Source organism: Aquarana catesbeiana, linkage group LG12, assembly GCF_042186555.1.
Source record: "Aquarana catesbeiana isolate 2022-GZ linkage group LG12, ASM4218655v1, whole genome shotgun sequence".
Classification (NCBI taxonomy): Eukaryota; Metazoa; Chordata; class Amphibia; order Anura; family Ranidae; genus Aquarana; species Aquarana catesbeiana.
The window spans coordinates 78976355-78987893 of NC_133335.1; positions in this window are offsets into that span (position 1 = coordinate 78976355).

An 11539-nucleotide genomic window follows, 5' to 3' on the forward strand; every position below is an offset into this window, starting at 1 on the left:
GAATGCATTAAAGGAGTACTACAGCCAAAGCTTGTTTGGCTGTACTTCTGCTGTGGATCACAGGAGTGCAGTTCGTTCTGCACTCCTGTGACCCATTTTCAGGCTGAAGTTGGCTGAGGTCACACAAGAAATAGGTGATGTCAATGGAAGGAATAGTGCCCCGTCCTCTGTGCCAGTGCAAGAAATAGTGCCCAGTCGTCAGTGTCAGTGGAAGGAATAGTGCCCCGTCGTCAGTGCCAGTGGAAGGAATAGTGCCCCGTCGTCAGTGCCAGTGGAAGGAATAGTGCCCCGTCGTCAGTGCCAGTGGAAGGAATAGTGCCCCGTCGTCAGTGCCAGTGGAAGGAATAGTGCCCCATCGTAGGTGCCAGTGAAAGGAATTGTGCCCCATCATCGGTGCCAGTGGAAGGGATAGTGCCCCGTCGTCGGTGCCAGTGGAAGGGATAGTGCCCCGTCGTCGGTGCCAGTGGAAGGGATAGTGCCCCGTCGTCGGTGCCAGTGGAAGGGATAGTGCCCCGTCCTTAGTGTCAGTGGAAGGAATTGTCCCCCGTCGTCAGTGTCAGTGGAAGGAATAGAGCCTCGTTGTGGGTGCCAGTGGAAGGAATAGTGCCCCATCGTCGGTGCCAGTGGAAGGAATAGCGCCCCGTCGTCGGTGCCAGTGGAAGGAATAGCGCCCCGTCGTCGGTGCCAGTGGAAGGAATAGCGCCCCGTCGTCGGTGCCAGTGGAAGGAATAGCGCCCCGTCGTCGGTGCCAGTGGAAGGAATAGCGCCCCATGGGCAGGATAAAGACAAGCGAAAGGAACACACTTTGCAGATCACTGCTCTATCTGATTGAAATTGCTCCTAGAAGCAACTACTTCCGCCACCCCTTTGCATACAACACAGAGACATTCATACTGTTACAGTTTATAATACTCAGTTGGCTTAAAGTGGATGTAAACCCGAAATTTTTTTTTTTTTTTTTGATATCATACTGTAGAGTATAAGATTTCCTATCATTTGAGCCCAGTCTTGCCACACAGAGTTAATCCAGCTCTGAGCAATCCTCTTTTATTGTTCAGTGAGAAAAATCTTGACAGAGAAAAACTTTGTCAAATCCTCCCCCTTGCTGTGAGTGACAGGTGATTTACATCTCGTGCACTAGCCTAAGACACATGCATTATTTTTTAATTCCCTCCCACTCCTTTCTTCTGCTGCTCTGCAAGGATTGGCTGTTCCACACCTCACCATGATTTGGCATGCTGAAGTCATGTGGTTTCTTTACTGTCTTTTCACTGGATGTTAGAGATCATAGCAGAAGTTCAGTGTAAGAAATACACAGGAGAAAATGCATATTGACAAGGGGAGTGTAGAGGTGGGCGGGGAGTCTACTGACATCACGACTCCACCCACCAAGCTCCAGACAACAGACCCGCCCACAGAATCTGCAGTTTTTTGGGTCTCATAACAGACAGAGGGGAGACATTTGACAGGTAAAGATACATGCAGGAGGCATGTATATCCTTATAGATAACCCCTATGGCAGTAGTTTAGAAAGGATGACATTGGGTTTACATCCACTTTAAAGGACCACTTCACATTTAGTGCAGTTATCCATTACAGCTTCCCCAGTGATACTTGCGTAACAAAATACATGTTGTTGCATGGGGGGGTTCATAGTCGGGCCCCCGTGTCTACAGAGATCATTCACTACTGTAGTGAACTTTATTCATAAAAGAAATCTAGAAAAAACAAACAAACATGGCAGTTGCTGTTCCTCGCATGTTTTTTTAACATTGTGTGTCAGAACACGTGCCGCTCACCACTACAAGTTGCAAGAGAAGGTAAAAATGTTTGTGAGTCAAAGTTGAAAAAGTCATGTGACATACTGTGAAATTGTTTTTTTTTTTATGCTTCTCTTTTTTAACAGCTGTTCAGTCTGTTTTAGTGTGACCTAAGGCTACCTCCTCACAGAATGTACTATAATAACCTAACTAAAAAAAACCACAATGTTCAAAGTACATTGGGGTGCTGTGGAGGGCAAAATCGGCATTGTTTGACTGTAGTAAATTCAAAAGGAGCAGGACAAATTTTTTTTCAACCAAAATTCTATATGTGGGTTATTGTATAGAAAAAAATATATATGTTATTTATATAATTTTTATATCTATCTATCTATCTATCTATCTATCTATATATATATATATACACATACACACACACACACACACACACACACTAACCTACTTCACAGAATTCTGGTTGGGAAAGAAAAAAAAAATTGTCCTAGTCTTAAAGTTTTCTTGCTACTACAGTCGAAAACAATGCAGTTTTTGCCCTCATTGTGCTGTTTTTTTTTTTTTTTTGACAATGTCACTTTATTGTTCCTATTGTAATGAAACCTGTTTAATGCATCTGGGATGCCAATCAATAGACTAGACTATTTTTTATGGCCAAAAGTTTAAGACTTTTGAACATAATTAGTTGACTCAATGATGGCAAGGAAAAAATAAAAAAATAAAAATCGAAAAATCTTTTTTTCGCTCTTACCATATATGGCCAGCTTATTAACTACTTCAGCCCCAGAAGGATTTACCCCCTTCCTGACCAAAGCACTTTTTTTGCGATTCAGCACTGCGTCGCTTTAACTGACAATTGCGCAGTCGTGCGACGTTGCTCCCAAACAAAATTGACATCCTTTTTTTTCCCCACAAATAGAGCTTTCTTTTGGTGGTATTTGATCACCTCTGCGTTTTTTATTTTTTGCGCTATAAACAAAAAAATTAGCGACAATTTTGAAAAAAAAGGCATTATTTTTTACTTTTTGCTATAATAAATATCCCCCAAAAATATATATAAAAAAAAAAATTTTTTTCCTCAGTTTAGGCCGATATGTATTCTTCTACATATTTTTGGTAAAAAAAAAAAAAAAAAAAAAATCGCAATAAGTGTTTATTGATTAGTTTGCGCAAAAGTTATAGCGTCTACAAAATACGGGATAGTTTTATGGCATTTTTATTGATAATTTTTTTTTTTTTACTAGTTATGGCGGCGATCTGCGATTTTTATCGTGACTGCGACATTATGGCGGACACATTGGACACTTGGCTCCATTCACATTTATACAGTGATCGGTGCAATTAAAAAATGTATTGATTACTGTGTAAATGTGACTGGCAGCGAAGGAGTTAACCTCTAGGTAGCGCTGTAGGGGTTAAGTGTGTCCTAGGGAGTGATTCTAACTGTGGGATGGGGGGGCTGTTGTGACACCACACTGATCACCGCTCTCGACCGGAATATTCGACCAGGGAGGGAAACCCCTCATAGAGTGTTCATTGCCTCCGTATGTTTCGACGTAGATCCGGAAGAAGGAAACAACAAGTAATCAGTCGAGCACCGTCACTGAGCACCAGGCATTGTTAGTCTGAAACAGGTTGATGTCAACCCTGGGGCCGGTTTGTTGCGTTTTACAGACTGTGAGATGAAGGGTGTAATGGTTCGGAAAGCAAGTCAGGTGGCATTGGAGCAGTGTCTGACTGCCGGAGGTCGTAGGAAACTGTAGAAGGCCTGGTAGATGGCCACCTGGATGACTAGGCTGAGCAAAGCCCCAAACGGAGAACGATTAAGGATTTCAGACATGTCCCTGAAGAGGGCACTTGTGATAGATAGGCGTTTGCCACTGACTATGGGTTAGTGCCTCTGTATGCCCTGTAGGAGGGACTTGACTGCATGGGCCAAGAATACTGACAGTATACTGGGGTCCTGTAAGGACAGGAAATGCTGTACGCTGGCTAGGTATAGCATGATAGTATTGTGAGAAAGGGCCAGCTGCGTGGGGCAATACGATATGAAGGCTAGGACTTATCTAACGACACCTATCGCTGCTCTGGGGCAAGAGGCCAAACACTTGCGGTAAGTGTTCCAAGCAGTGCGATAGGCCTTCACTGTATTGCGTGCCAAGGAGTGGTTAATGAGCTGGGTTGCACTGGCAAGATGCGATTTCAGTCCATCGTTGGCAACGACCAGGGTGGGACAGGAGTATTTGTTGGGTCGGCTCCAGGCTCCTGCTGGAAAAACAAAGTAAGGTTGAAACGGGACAGCTCATCAGCTGCGATTTTGCATTTGCCTGGAATATGTCTACAGAAGATATTAAACTGGTGATGGAATGACAGCTGCGCGAGCCTGTGCAGGAAGGACATGATGGGGAGTGACTTGGATCTACCTTTATCGATGATGTCGGCCGTGGCCTGATTGTCCATGGTGAAGAGCATCGTCTGCCCTGTTCAAGTGTGGCCCCAGACCTGGGCAGCTGCCACAATGGGATACAGCCCGAAGAGTGATGAAGACTGGGCGAAAGCAGGAATTTAACAGAATTTCTGGTGGCCAAGGTTCGTCGAACCACTGGCGGACGAAAAAAGGCCACAAAGCCAGTGGAGGCTGCAGCATCGGTGACCACCCGTGGTGGCTCGGCTGGCACTGTCGGAATGAACATTGAAATGCCGTTCCAGCTGGTGAGGAACTTGTCCCACATAGCCTGCTACTGCTGCTTGGTCTAGTTTGAGAACCTGGTCTGGATCTTGCACTGGTGTGAGAAAAACTAAAAGTTGTGATATAAAGGAGGAATTCCTTGAGGAATAATCCTCATCACGAAGTTCAGCATCCCTAGTAAGGATTGAGACTGCCTCATGGTGAACCCTTGTGACTGGTTGAAGTCGTGGATAACTGTCCTGGTACAGGCTAGTTTGTCGGGGGGCAGGCTATGGCACGCGTGTCCAGAGTGACACCTAGGAAGGTGATAGAGTGTGCCGGGCCTTCCATTTTATACTCAGCTATGGGCATATTGAGATTGCTGAACACTATCCTCAACCTGTCTAAATCTACCCATGGTGTGCCTGGTTGTTCGGTGAGCAGGAAGTCATCGAGGTGGTGGATAACCGTCTGACTGTGGGCCTGGTGTGACTTTACCTGAAATGAACTGTCTCACCCCTGTCATGCGAACTGTATGTTCTTCCCCTGCTATTTATTTATTATCTGGGGAGATATAGTGCAACCTAGTGCCGGGTGGAAATTTGAACCAACCTCAGGGAGAAAGACGGAGAAAAGATGAGTGGCCCGAATGCAGGGGTGGACTGACAACTCATAGGGCCCCCGGGCAATAGGAGATTATGGGGCCCCCGGGCAATAGATTATGGGGCCACACAGTATACACACACACATACAGTATACACACACAGAATACACATACACACACTGAAAAGGTACTGGAGAGGCGAGGCAGCTATAATCTTGGGATTTTTTTTTTTAAAACACACAATTTTTACATACTGTCCTTGGATTTATTGAGGCTGGCAACCCTGATGGGGCCCCTTAGTGGCATGGGGCCCTCGGGCAATGCCCGAGTGGTCAGTCCGCCCCTGCCCGAATGCCACTGGAGATGAATGGCCAACTGGGTGCCGCTGCGTGTTCGTGTGGCTGATTGTTTGTCATTAAGGTGTGTTTGCAAGTTAGTTTGTATGCAGGATTGCACATAGGTGTGTGCAGCGAAGTGTTTTATAGACATGTGCATTCGTTTTCGTCCGAATGCATTTTCGTCTGAATTTCAGGCATTTTCGTTATCGTTTTAACGAACAATAACGAAAGTGCAGAATCCAAAAAACGAAAGATCCGACAAACAAATGCTTTATTTTCGTTTTCGTTGCTACAACAGTTTGATATAGATAGGAGATTCGACATGATGATGACAATAACAATCTGTGTCCATCAAACTTGTGGTCGAATGTGCCTAACCTTAACTCTATTAGTCCAAGATTATTCTACATAGAGAGAAAAGATTCGACATAGAGAGAAAAGATTCGACGTAGGGGAGAAAAGATTCGACGTAGGGGAGAAAAGATTCGACGTAGGGGAGAAAAGATTCGACGTAGGGGAGAAAAGATTCGACGTAGGGGAGAAAAGATAAATAAAAATAATTATAATGATGAATGTTATTGGTTGATTGTAAAGAGGAGGAGCAGAAAAATAGCTAGCACTAAGCACACACGTACTTTGGCTTATGGTGTCTGTTGAAAGTTCTAAGAAGATTTGACGGAGCAGGTAAACTATACGGCGTTGTACAGTTTAGCTGCTCCGTCAAATCTTCTTTGAACATTCGACAGACACCATAAGCCTTCAATAACAGATTCGACCCTAATTTGGATTTTCGGACGAATGCAATTTTTAACGAAAAACGAAATAAATAAAAACGAATTTCGGGAGTAACTAAATAAATTTATTTTTTGGACGAAAACGAAATTCCGAAACGAAATATTTCAGTGTGCACATGTCTATTATACTACTGGAGACGATATTGTGTGGTTAAAGTATAAAGAAGGTAGCCGCGCTTAGGACAAATAAGGAATTAGGATAACAAATATAGACTATAAGGCTGTAGGAATTAGGTAGCTGCCTCCCCTACTAGAGCTCCCCTGAGAAGAGCTCCAGACAATAAGAAATAAACTAAAATTGGGGGTGTGTGGAGCGTACCTATACATTGACATGAACGAGGGGCTGTATTGAAGGTGTACTGGGGGCTGACTCTATGTGTGCATAATATCTCCTCAAAAGGGCAAAAGTAGTGAAAATAGTGGTGTACACCTAACCTAAAAGGTCATGTGAATGATAGAGAAAATATGAATAATTATGTTGTCCTAAAATACAAATCCAAAGATTTACCCCCAAAAAATGCATGTACTACGTGCATCCAGATGCATAAATAAATGGAAATTAATAGAGTGTCACCTCAGTATTAATGCAAATGTGATTTGCTAAGTGCATATATACATAAATGTCACCAATGAAAAAACTAAAATCTCAACACAAAAAAATTATAAAATAAAGTGTGCTAAGCACACTAGGAAGTGTTTGTGACCACAACTGTTGCATTCAAAAATGAAAAATGAAGACAAAAATGACCAATAAAACAAAAACCAAAATAGAGGGTTAGTGTAAAATTAATGTCCAGACTCCAGAACACCATATATACACGGTTGTATAGTGAGGATATATAGAAAAAAACGGTCCGCATATAATTAAGGATCAGGTGGTGTGGTAAAAATGATAAAAATCATCATATGTGACTTGAGTGCTTGCAAGGGATATCAAAGTGACTTAAGTGCTCCCCCTTAAGGGTCCCCACTCACCGCATCCCATCACCCCTGCAGGGGTAATGCGTGTAACTGTTGTGTTCTAGGGCGCCAGTCCACCAGGGTATGTACACTGTAGGTCCCAACCGTGTTCCTTGGATTCCTGATATCTTGGATATAGCCAGTAGTGTGTACCTCATAGAAGGTGAAAGTAGACTCCCATAGTGTAGTAAAAGTGGTATTCCAACCGTTTATTAAAAATCAGTATCATATAAAACCATAGTATATATACACAAAGGTATGTATACCGAAAAACAGCGTTGAAGTCTACGGCCGCTGGTAAGCTGTAAAAGTGCAAGCCGCAAACAAAAAAGCCAAAGGGGCTCGAGATATGGACTACGCAGCGTCTCGCTGCGTTCCAGCTGTGTTCCACTCGCTTGAGTTCCGGGAAGTGATGTAGTCACGCACACTACATCACTTCCCGGAACTCGAGCAAGTGGAACGCAGCGAGCCGCTGCATAGTATATGCTTATTATGGGATCCATTGCAAAAAAAAAAAAAAAGCACAGAAATAGAGGCAAATACAATTTCTCTCTCTGCTGCTGCTACTCACTCTGGTCAAAATGGCTGAAATAGTTAACTACAATGTTTTTTGAGCTTGGGGAGGGTCTTAAATGAGGTAATCTTAATAAACGCTTCTAGCCGCAAATGCGGTTAAACGCGGCATGCACACGCGGCTAAACAGGCGTTTTAAAAAATTTGTTCAGAGGACTTTGCCTCAGCGTCCTGTGTACATGGGGCCTTAAATGAAAACGACTGTAAACTAAATGCTGCTAAAACGCGACTTACCGCGTTTAGCAGCGGTTACAGGCATTTGACATTTCAAATGCCTCTGAACATCCGTCTGAACTCATTTTTTTTTTTTTTTGCGTTCCAAAAAAAACTTGTAAACTCAACTGCATATAAACGACCCTGTGTACATGTACTGATAAGATAACATAGGAGGAGATTTCAGGGGCAGCTGAAAAAACAAAATGCCCAACTGCTCCTAAAAGTCAGTTTACCAGCTGCAGTGTACATGAAGCTGACGATTTGTGTGGCTGCAAGTCTCAACCTCCCCTCCCTCACTTTCGTTTTCCCCTTCCTCCTACATATGTAAATATGTGCATGGTCACATATTATTCTACTTGCTGCACGTTTAAATCCAGTTTATTTAAGTTTTTTAGCCTGTGATCATATCCTAATGTTTTTTAATATGTCGTTAATATGTTTTTATTTATGTCATAATCCTGTAATTTATCTAATACATCGTTGCCCCTTCCATATTCTGTGGGTTTGGTCTGATGCGGTGTATCCAATCACGGTGCATTCTATATACTAGCCACGCCCCTCCCCTGATATCCCACTCGACCATGTCCCTGTCCATCAGCTTTTAAGAAGGAGCGCAACCATCACGTCATTCACGGCCTGTACGCTCAGGAAACGCGCCGCATCCCAGTGACGTCATCTTCCTTCGCCTGGATACCAGCTTGCGCTTCAAGCCTCGTGTTGATATACATTCCACCGCAGCCGGCCAAGTTCCATCTAGCGGTGTAGGAGGAAAAAAAAAGCACAGCCTACATCCACAGGATAACAAGGGACTGCCTCCACTGATGACATCCCCGTTGTTTGGGACGATACAATGCCTGTTTTTAATTGCTAAAATGTGAGTTGCCATTTCCCCATTCTATACTTTATATTAAGATCTCTACAAAATCTGCACCCAGAGGCGCCTCTTCTCCCTCTTTTGTTTTCTCAGTACTGGGAACATGGTTTCTATTCCCCCTGCATGGCTGCCATGAGCGTGGATGATCTCCCCTCCTAATAAACCCCCCCTTTTTTTTCTTCCCTCCTCTTCCTACTTATATTATTATTCCGTTTGACCCATGGACTTCCTCTAATACAATCATATAGATTGTGGACTTGGGATTTCATTGACTGCGTGCATATATTATGCTTATATAGCACATTTATTAAATATTCAAGGGATATAGATTTAGTTTTTTTGCGCCTTCTACTTGTATAAAATGAATGTCAGGTTGCTGGGGCGAGGCTGCATGGTTACAAAGGTCTTGATGAGTGGTAGGTTGCTCGAGATGGTATTGCGTGGTTGCAAGGGAATCAATGAGTGTGGGGCTGCTGAGACAGTATTGCATTTGCAAGGGTCTTTTTAATTTTTTTCCTTTCTTTTGATGAGTGAGAGGTTTGCTGAGACGATGTTGTGTTTTGCAAGGATCTCAACAAGAGTGTCAGGCTGCTGAGACGATTTTGCATGATTACAAGAGTCTCAACAGGTATCGGGTTGCTGGGCCAAGCTTGCATGATGGTAAAGGTTTATTATATATTATTTTTTTTTTTTAAATGAGTGAGGGCTAGCTGAGACGATATTGCATTTTGCAAGGATCTCAACAAGAGTGACAAGCTGCTGAGATGGTTTTGCATGGCTGGAAGGGTCTCAACAAATGAGAATTGGGTTACTGAGAAAAGGATAGGATAGAAACACCTGGTTTGTTTGGCAGCTTACCGTACCCTTAAGCGAGCAGGTATAAGAACGTCTGTTTGGTTCGTAGGGGCAACTAACAAATGATATGGGAGACAACAAATGGTAACAAATTGATAGGACATAAAGAATGTGGTAACAAATCTTACTTAGGACAGTGGGCCATGCGAGTGAGTTTGTGGTGGACTGTGGCTGGAATGCAACATATCGGAAAGGTGTGGCGTGATGCCGTGCATGAGGCAAAACAACAAGGTTTGGTGTCGAAAATAGAACAAAAGAAGTGCATATAAATAAATTTGTAAGTTCCACTGCAGGAACCGAACACATGGTACAGGCAACACCGCGAGTGGCCATGAATTTTGACATGACAAAACACGGTAATAAATACTACCTGCGACAGTGACCGTGCGACCCGGTTCGCATTGGACAGGAGCAGGTGTGCAACACATCTGAAGAGTGTGCATGATGCACAGAAAAAAAAAAACGTTGGTTTGGTAAATAAAATGAAAGAAGAACCGTGTACAAAACGATTCTTAAGTTTCACTGCAGGAACTAAAACACCCGCCATGGGGGAAAAAAACAAATGGCAACGGCAGAAAGTATACAATATATCTGATATGAATTGGTTGTAAAGAGAAATGGACTCTGATACAAATCGGTTGTAAATGTATGAAATGAATCTGATCTGAATCGGTAGAAAGGAGTAATTAAATGAATCTGATACACTCTACAACCAATTCGTATGCCACCCCTTACACTGAAACCGAACACCTACCAACCACCCAGCCCCCCAGGCTAATCAAGTGCAGAGAAGGCACCAGGTGGGTCCAATTACCACCTCAATCAGCCACAGAACCCGTACAAACAATACATGCTCAACTCCAACTGGATGAGACAGCAACCCCATGGACAGTGAAGCCTATGGCGAGTGATATCGGACAACGACCGACAGCGGCTCGGAGGCTTGGATCTACAACTGAATTGTATGTTTGGCAGAAGGAACTTACGAATGTACTACGCCTGTGCCGAATGATGTCGGGACATGAGCGACAACAACTCAGAAGCAGTGATAGGAAGCATAACGAATTGCAAGATTGCAGACGATGCGAAAAAGGTTCAGATACTACCTGCGACATTGAGTGGGAACCGCCGACAAAGAAGCCACAATGCACTTGCGATCGAAAGCACAGACCCACAAACATGAGGTGAGCTGGGAAGAGTCGGCCCAGTGACGTGTAGTATCGCGCACTGAACCGACAAAGAGCATGGGCGAGTGGGCTGCTTAAATACCCTCCGGGATCCTCCCACCATACTGGCCTTCTTTCCTTAATAGTTTAATAAATATATATATTTATTACACACACACACACACACACACACTCTATCCATTACCGTTTACCACCAAATGAAAGTCCAATTTGTTCTGAAAAGCAAAAAACACGGAAAAAAAAAAAAAGGGAAGAAGGGCACAGATGGTACAAGAATAGAAAACATTGTTTAATGCTTCCTGACTGGTAGTCCTGTGTGCCCACATTGCCAGCACACTGCACAGCCAGGCACAGAAAGGGTTAACCCTTACAAATCAATGACCCTAACCATAGGGGTTCATAGCACCAATGAAATGCCTTAATACCATCAAACACCCCTTGTTCTTTAACCTTTGTGTAACAGCCATAAGGCTCGGTTCACACTGGGGCGACTTGTCAGGCGACCTAGTCGCCTGACAAGTCGCCTCCCGTTCTGTGCTATGGAACCGTTCTAATCGGAGCGACGCAAGTCGCTCCGACTTAGAAAAAGGTTCCTGTATTACTTTGGGGGCGACTTGCATAGACTTCTATGCAGAAGTCGTCTCGCAAGTCGCCCCGGCAGTCGTTTGCAGGTCGCCTCGCTGAGGCGACCTGCA